Genomic DNA, 8881 nt, shown 5'->3' with positions numbered 1-8881 from the left:
TCCTTCCTTCCTTCCTTCCTTCCTTCCTTCCTTCCTTCCTTCCTTCCTTCCTTCCTTCCTTCCTTCCTTCCTTCTTTCCTTCCTTCCTTCCTGACTGTTTTCCTTCCTTCTTTCCTTCCTCTCTTCCTCCTTTCCTTCCTCCTTTCCCTTCTTTCTTCCTTCCTCTCTCTGTCTCTCTCTCCCAATATCTGGCCAGTCTTCAAATAGCACACATGCAACTCCATCCTGAAGGCTTTCTAGCCTGGTTCAGCTTCCCAGAATTAGTTTTTCACCTGCCATAACTGCAATTACTTCCATGCCACAGCTAGGCAATAGAGAGTTCTAGAGTGGAGGCTTTCCAGGCAGGGAACCTGAAATAATGCAGAGAGAAGGGAGGCAGTCTTTGTGAGATGCTTGTCTTTTCATCTGGCTGATTTCCAGCCTCCAAATAGCTCCTCTGTCTACTCCAAAAATAAGATCACATGAAGGGGAAAAACAAATACCCAAGTGCTTGTCCTTCAGCGTCCTCAGTGGGCTCCCTGACGTCATCCACACTTTGTCAGGGCCTTTCCACTGTGGCCTTTACAATTAACTCAGCTCCCATCGTCCACCGTACTGGCCCCCCCACCCAGGAGCTCCATCAGATATTGGAACGGGGTGTGGTATTACACTCAGCATTCCTCCTGGGAGCGCTGAGTATTTTTCCTCATGAGCCCTATTTACAGCTAGAGAGGGAACCTGTGTGAGAGAGGGCAAGTGGACCACTCAGTCCCTAACCTCAGGAGGCTGAGAGAGGCTCTTTATTTAAGGGAACTCCCTCCTCCCGATTGTGAGTGGTGACTCCCTTCCTCCCACAGCTTAGCGGCCCTGCTCTTGTGCCTGATACAGAAGTGGACCCTGAAAGTACGTCAGAGCCAGAGGAAGGAGGTGAGTGTATGGCCCCCTGAGGATCTAGGACTCCTGAAGCCCAGCCTTTCCTAGTTCCTTTCCCAAATGTAAAGGTTTCCAAAACCCACCCTCTCCCTTTCCCTCCTTGATCCCTGTGCCTGTGGCAGCCAGTGCTTTTTCTCCCATTCTATTATAATTGTACATAATCCTGAACATATGGCATGGGATGGACAGCGAAAGCCCTTGACTTTTTGATTCCAGCATCCTGAGGCTCCCCTGCTCTCAGAAGAGCCTGTATCTAAGAGCTGTGATTCCTGAAGGGGGAGGTTCTTCCTGCCAATTGAATTACCTTTGCTTATACAGGAGAAGCCATTTCCGAGGAAATCATTAAACTCAATCCCATTACAGGGGAGATAGTGCCTGCTCTTAAAAAGCCCTGCAGGAAATGAGGAATAAATAAAACGCTGCCATTTGTCTCCTTAGTGTCTGGACAAAAGAGAGTGAATGGATAGATAGAACCTCCCCGCCCCCACCTCCCACCTGCATGGCCTGTAAGCTATATTTCTTTTTATCAGCTCTAAAGATGTCTTCCTTTGGCTGAGAAAGGAACAAGAAAGGCTATCCATTGGGGGGAAATTGTTCAGTAAACTGCAGGAGGGGTTTGCACACATGACAGAGAAACACATTTCTGTATATCCATGGTTTCATATGTGTTTATGCCTATTAACATGTGGACTAGCCCAGATTTTGATGTGGATTCCTTTATTGTTGTTATGGTTTCAATTCTTTATTTTTAAAAATAATAGTAGCTGACATTTACATGGCACTTGAAGGTTTAAATAGCATTAAACATGCATCAGGTTCAGTGAAAAGAGTGTTGTCTCTGGAAATAAAAGGCTAGGTTTAAATCTAACCTTTGATGCTTATTTCCTTTGAAACCTCAGACACGTTCATTTAACCCCTCTGAGTCTCAGGTCCCTTATCCGTCAGATGAGGGGTTTCTGAAATCTTTCTCAGCTCCACATCTTTAGTTCTATGATCTCATCTGAACTTCCCAACAAACCTATGAGTTGAAGTGCTACAGATCTTAGGCCCATTTAAAGAGATTAAACAGATTACTCAAGATCACATAGCTAGTAAATGAAATAGACTGGATTTGAACCATTTGGACCATGTTCTTGTTCTCATGCAGATGGAAAACAGTTCTAGTTCTGATGGAGAAAATGGAATGACTTACTGTGGGAGTCCATTAAACCCTCCACTAACTGGGATTCTATTCAAGAGTTATTTTATTAAATAGCCCCTCTTTAGTAGGACTTCCATTTAAGCTTTGGACAAGTGATTTCCATGTTGACTATTGGTTGTCAAAATCCTAATGGGCACAGCATACTAGTAGTTCTGTGTATGACTTTACCTGGTCATCTAGAATTGCCCCAGAGCATCTTCTTCTTCCCCTACCGCCCCACTTCGCACCATGTGAAGGAGAGGTATAATCAGTTTACATTCTAGATAAAGATGGCCCATGAGGATGATCCTTGAAGGTTACAACAGGTTATTACAAGAAATAATTGAATTTTCATCCCTGAAAATCTCAAAATTAGGAAAGAGAGGCATCAAAGAAGAATGGGAGCACAGTAGTATGACACAGTAGGTAGAGACCTGGCCTTCTCGCCAGGGGGACCTTGGTTCAAGTCTCATTACTGACATAAGCTAGTAGTGTAACCATGGGGGCAAATCACTTAAGTCCTGCATGCCCCAGACTGCTCTCTGAGATTAAAAGGTATAGACAGAAGCCCATTGACTTCTGTGGAAGGAGTTCCCTACACTGATGAAATCACAGGACAGGACAAAATTTAAAACAAAAAAGTACAGGCAGATCTGCTCAATTTCTTCCACCCATCCCTCTCATCCCTACCCCCATGTTCATGCCTTTTCCAATTCTTCACATCACCCTCCACTTCCATGTATGCCAAGTACCCATCCCAGTCCCTTAATCCCATCTGTGTCCTATCCATAGGACCTAGACTTAATTCTACCTCTTCCATTAAGCTTTCTAAATGTGCTCCAGCCCTCAGAGTCCTCTGTCTTTTCTGAACTCCTTCTGCCCAGACTATATAGCTGGACACTTGTTTTCTTGTAATTTCGTGTATGTTAGTACTCTGTCCCTGGGGAGACTATAAGCATGGGGGCTCAAGTCATGCTTCATGGTGTCTGTGTTTCAGCATTCTTACCCAACATTGAGGTAGACAGTCAACAAATGTTTTTTGATTTACTGGCAGACATTGGCCCTGAATGGTTTAGGGAGGTCAGCTTGGATGAGTTATTAAAAGTCCTTGCGTTTCTAGGTTTCTATGAAGCTTTTCCATTCCCTTTTCCATTCTTTATTTGCTTACCCAGAGCTTACCCCTGATGTTTCCTACTTCCTGATTATATAAAACAAGCAGCTCAAATTATGGGTCTTAAAGGAAAAGAAAACTTTGAAATTCCTGAGATGATTTTCCTCATCCTCATCTGAGAACTGCATTCCCAGTGGTCTCCACAAGGTGGTCACTCATCCTGGGTCACTCATCCAAGTGGCAGGAAGTATCCTACAGCTTCTCTGAAGCTGGGTACAACCACTGCCCCAGGAACATTGCCCCACACAGAAGCAGCAAAATGTGTCCAGGGTGCATCTTCCAAGGAGGGGTCCCCTACCAATGGAAATCTGAGTGTCTATTTACTTGCTAATAACTAAGGTGGTCTTTTCTCAAACATTGCTTGAGGATGGGCCTCAGGCGCCACTGGCCACACGCATCATTAGTGATGGGGCTCTGTGTTTGCTAGCTGTCACCAAAGAGTTATCCACAGTGTCTTTGCCCCTATTGCCCGAGGTAAGACCAAAACTGGCAACCCTTCCTCATAGAGTGGTTTATAGGGTTGGGAAAGTGACCAGATTCTGGTCTTTAAGGTTTATAGAATCATAGGATCTCCAAGTTGGAAGGAAGCTCAGAAGCCATCCAGTCTAACCCCTACCTGAACAAAAATTCCTTCTACAACATATCCAACAAGTGGTCATTCAGCTTCTACCTGAAGACCTTTGGTGAGTGGAGACTCTCCCACCTCCCCAAGTAGGCCATTGTGCTTTTGGACAGCTTTAATTGTTAGGATATTTCTCCTCAAGACAAATCTAACCCTGTCTTCCTGCAACTCCCACTCATTTGGATTACTTGCTCATTCCCACCGAAACATCTTTGTTGAGGTATTCCTATATACTGCCAGTAAGCAGATAATCTCTGAAATTCTCATTTCTACTTCTTGTGCTATAGATAGTTACGATGCATGTCAACAACCTCTCTTTGACGAGCTGACCTCTACAGGATATTCCAGCTTTACATCTATGATCCTTTGACCCTGAAGAGTTGTGTATTTGTCCAAGTTTTCATGCTACCAGGGAGCCATAGCATTCAGAACCAATAACAGCAAACAGATTGCTGATAATATTATTTTCACAGCTGTCACATCGTCTTAGGGTGGTATACATTATCCTCAGGGACTATCCACCCCCCTTAGTCATGTGGCTGATTTTTAGAATATCATCACTTTCTCTTCAGTTAATGCTATATATGAATCTGTGTATAAATAACCCATGCAAGGTAGATTCTTTGAGAAGGGACCAACCACCTGGTTTTTCATTTTGACTAATTTGTCTGTCTGGGATTTGTTTGCCTGTGTGGCTCGTGGGAGCTTGAAGATGAAATTAAAGGTCTGTCTAATGTGCATGTAAATGTGTTGCATCAGAATAAGCCCAAATTATTTTATTAAGAAAATGCAGGGTGTCTGGTTTGCATTTCCAGCAGTTAGCTGTTTACATGTCGACAGAAAAGAGAAATTTAAGGCAACTGCAAAAAGTCAATCTCTGGAATCAAGGAACAGAAGCCACCTTAAACTTAGGATGCCCAAAGTAAAAAAGTGATGACTGAGGAAAGGGAAGAGCAGTGGAGGAATGGGAGGAATTGTGGATGAAAAGGAAATGAAAAAGATTTCCCTGTTAAACTCAACTCAACCTAGTGCTTAGCTTTTTCATGATGGTTCAGAGAAAAAGGGATATTTCTAGAACTGGTTTTCAGATGCACTAACCACAGAACAACTCAAAACAGAGCTTTTCCTTCTACCTTTCTCAAGGTTCTGGCAGAATATCTCCAGAGTCATTTTCTGTAAGAGAAAATCTGGGTGCTCCTCAGCTAAGCATTTTCCCAGAATGAGGGAAGAAATGAAGGCCTTTTGCTTCCCCCCCAAATATGTCCTTTTCTCTCTTCCACTGATTTCCTTAAGGATAAATAGGGGAAAACTCAATTCTTAATCACTGTAAATGTCCTTAAGGTCTGGATAGACTCTGAGGGAATCTGGAATTTCTGTGTTCCAAATAGCATCTTTGGTATTTTTTGGACCAGATGCTTAAAAAGTAGTTAGTACAAGCATTGGTCTACTGCTGCTTCATTATAACACTTGCTAAGGAATACATGCTGACTTTATGGAAGAGGCCACTTTTGATATTTCCTAAAGTCCCCCCTGCTTGTCATAGATGATCCCAGAACAGAGGTGGGGAATCTGCAGCCTTGAGGCCACATGTGACCCTCTAGGTCCTCAAGTGTGACCCTCTGAATGAACCCAAACTTCATAGAACAAATCCCTTTAATAAAAAGATTTGTTCTATAAAACTTGAACTCAGTCAAAAGACCACACTCAAGGACCTAGAAGGCCATGTGATCTTGAGGCTGCAGGTTCCCTACCTCTTATCCTAGAATGAACCAAATTCTTCTTTCGTGAATACTATTATAGTGAGTTGTCAGAGGATCATTTTCATCCTGATTTTAGTTACTTAATGGATCTATGTTTTGCTCATGAAGACACTTCTTTCATCATTCATCCTTAAAAAATTAATACACGGACCTGGCTGAAATAAAAATGGAGACTAAGGAACATCAAAGTGAAAACATTTTTTCATTTCAATGATTCGCTAGTCATTCTATACTTAATATCTCAATGAACCACATAGAATATCGCAAAAAGAGTGTTGAACTTGGAATCACCAGATCTGAGTTTGATCACCAGCTCTGTTGCTAATAACCTGGATGACCTTGGGTAAATCACTTCTTTGACTTTACTTTTCTCATTTGTGAAATGAATGGGTTGGACTTCCAAAATCCCTTTTGCTTGTAAATCTATGTTCTTATCAGCTGGGCACTCATTGCAGTTTGAAGCCAGTTCATAAAATGACACTTCTGAATACCGATCATACAAATAAGAATCCTGTCTCCTTCATATTGGCTTGACCAGTGTCTACATTTCTGCATTGGCTTCCAGCTGATATCACAACATACCCATATAATTTCACTGGTGTAGGGAGCTCCTGGACGGACAAACTCTGTATTCCAAAGCAAATCAGCACTTCCTCTGCAACTTACAGAGTATTATCTGACTGAGGTACTGAGAAGGAAAGGGAAGGAACAGCTAGTAGGGATCAAAGGCAGGATCTGAACACAGATCTTCCTGGCTCCAAGACAAAATTCTACTTTCTATGCCATGCTACATTTTCAGGCACATTAAATATTAAAAAAATAACAAAAGTGATATAGTAAACACAATTACTGGGCAACTAGGTGGTCATTTCACCCTGTTTGCCTCAGTTCCCTCATCTGTAAAATGAGCTGGAAAAAGAAACGGCAAACCATTCCTGTATCTTTCCCGAGAAAACCCCAAATGGGGGTATGAAAAGTTGGACAGGACTGAAACAATTGAATAATAACAAAACTCTTATCCAGGATGGTCAGGCAAATGTTGTCATGGTTAAAACCCAAAAGCTGGGAAATGAGAAAACAGGAGTTTCTATTCTGAGTCTATATTACATGATAGCTGCACGACCCTGCACAAGTTTCTTCACTTGTTGGGCCTCAGCTTTCCTTAGCTGTAAAAAGGAGGTTTTAACCTTGCCTTAGTGGTAAAAAGGGTTGGATTATGCATAAGATACCTTTGAATTAAAATATTGTATTATTTTATTAAAGATTATTAGAGTTCCTTCCTCATGAAATCCTAAAAATCAGAGCACAAGAAAATTAAACAAAAACAGTGCAGTCTCTTTGAGATGAATCAGATGGGCATGCGTTGTCTAGGTAATTATTATGAGTATCTATTATCATCCAGTTCAACCCACTCATTTTCCAGATGATCTTGTGATATGTAGAAATGCAACTGAACCAAGAGTTCCATTTTATAAAACCTGGCTCCGTTATGATGGAATGCCTTTTCAGGTGAAGCTATTACTACTAACTGAGCCTCAGAATTTTTGAACCTCCCAGTGCTAATAAAAGAGACTGAGCCTTCTTTTCTAGATTCAGAAGGGTAGTTTCTCCTTGCATCTGCCATGAGGAATTCTGATATTCCTTCATACAGGATAATAAGTTTCTCCCTAAAGCCACTCTGGTCCTGACAGCTGCCCACATGAGTCAGGGATGGGATAGGAATGCTTTCTAGTTCTGACAGGTCAGTCTATAACTTGAATGAATCAGAAACAGGGTAGCTGACTAGGTGAGCACATGTGCTCTTATAATTAAATAGAAAAAGCATTTATTAAGTTCCTACTATATACAAAGTCACTATGCCTGTGAGGCACCGATGATGTAAAGAAAGATCAAAATATAAAACAATCCCTGCTCTCAAGAAACTTACATTGGAGAGTTGGGTGGGAATACAACATGCTCCCCAGTAAGGAAATGCTAAATCTTATGCAAATAGAAAAGAGAATGCTATGAATTGAAGGAAAAGGGATCTTTGAGAGGCCTCCTGTAGGAAGGTACTCTAGCTTCACTTTGAAGAAAGCTAGGGATTCTTCAAGTCTGAGGGGAGGAAAGAGTGTGTTCCAAGCATGGAAGAATCACTTATGCGAAGGCATAGACATGGGAGATGATGTGCTGTATGCAGGGAATAGCTTACAGGCCAAAACAAATAAAAGATGCACACAGCAGGCCTTAGATTTCCCTGAGGAGGACAGAACCTCCCTAATTACAGAAGACTGCTAACCACATTTCCATTTAGCCTTTCCAAGGCTACCTCCTCAACCAGTGTCTTTCATCAGGGTCTCTTCTCTCACCTTCCTGTCAATGGCTTATTCTGGGACAGGCAGCCTCCCACACATGCCCTTCTATTCAGGTGGACTTTAGCAAGGCACCCACTACTTTGTAGGTGCTCACTGGAGAGGCTCCTACTTTTTTCTGACACACTTGCCATTTCGACAAACTCGACAACTAGAGTTTTTTGTGATAATTCACTTGTGGATTCAGGTAAGGGATGATTGAAATGTGCTCTCAGACCTGACCCCATGTCTTCTGGAGGCTGATCTGGGGGGTTGCTATTTGCTTAATATTACCCTATTCCCTTGAGGTTTAGCAACAAAAGCAGACAGACAGACAGATGGACACCTCTATGCACGTGCTCACTGGCCAGATGATAGATCTGAAAGTGAAAAGAAAACAGCTAGCTCTCTTTCATCCTGTGATTTGTTGATTTCAGAGAAGCTTTTCTGAGCTATGACCTGCTGTTTCCTTGGTGACCAAAGCCTCAAAATAAACAGGAGGCTGCTCAGCTGAGGCCAGTGGTCCATTCAGCTGGGCCATATGCCCTAAGACAAACCACGTTACAAAATAAAAAAAAAACAAAACGCTTGTGGGAGCAGGCACCACTGGTGCCTGGTGACTGCCTGTTCCTCAGTCCGCTTGGCCTCTTGCTCCCCTTCTCTGGTCTTGCTGTGTGTCAGATGAGTCTAGAATTACTTCACATCTCAGTTCTCATCAAGTTTTCTTAAGTGTAGTGGTGTGTGTGTGTGGTGTACATGAGAGAATTGTCTGGAATTGCTCATTGTGTATATGTGTGGGAAGGGTTGTCTAGGGGGGGAATTGCTGTGTGTGTGTGTGTGTGTGTGTGTGTGTGTGTGTGTGTGTGTGTATGGGGGAAGGGTTGTCTGGGGGGAATTGTTTGCCCA

At 42.6% G+C, this 8881-nt stretch overlaps 1 protein-coding gene across 5 annotated transcripts in view; it reads left to right on the top strand.

Moving 5' to 3' along the window:
- Positions 1-583: 583 nt before the first annotated feature.
- FGF1 (fibroblast growth factor 1) overlaps positions 584-8881 on the top strand; it is a 144853-nt gene continuing 136555 nt past the window's right edge. For 2 of the 5 annotated variants that reach the window (XM_072630629.1, XM_072630628.1), the window contains exon 1: positions 590-906. The gene's annotated coding sequence lies outside the window, so the exon portion shown is untranslated. The other 3 variants (XM_072630630.1, XM_072630626.1, XM_072630627.1) reach the window with 3 other exon arrangements.

This window comes from Notamacropus eugenii, chromosome 1 (assembly GCF_028372415.1).
Source record: "Notamacropus eugenii isolate mMacEug1 chromosome 1, mMacEug1.pri_v2, whole genome shotgun sequence".
In the NCBI taxonomy this organism is placed as follows: Eukaryota; Metazoa; Chordata; class Mammalia; order Diprotodontia; family Macropodidae; genus Notamacropus; species Notamacropus eugenii.
The sequence above is the reverse complement of the archived record's forward strand: the minus strand, read 5'-3'. Positions and strand labels throughout refer to the sequence as shown.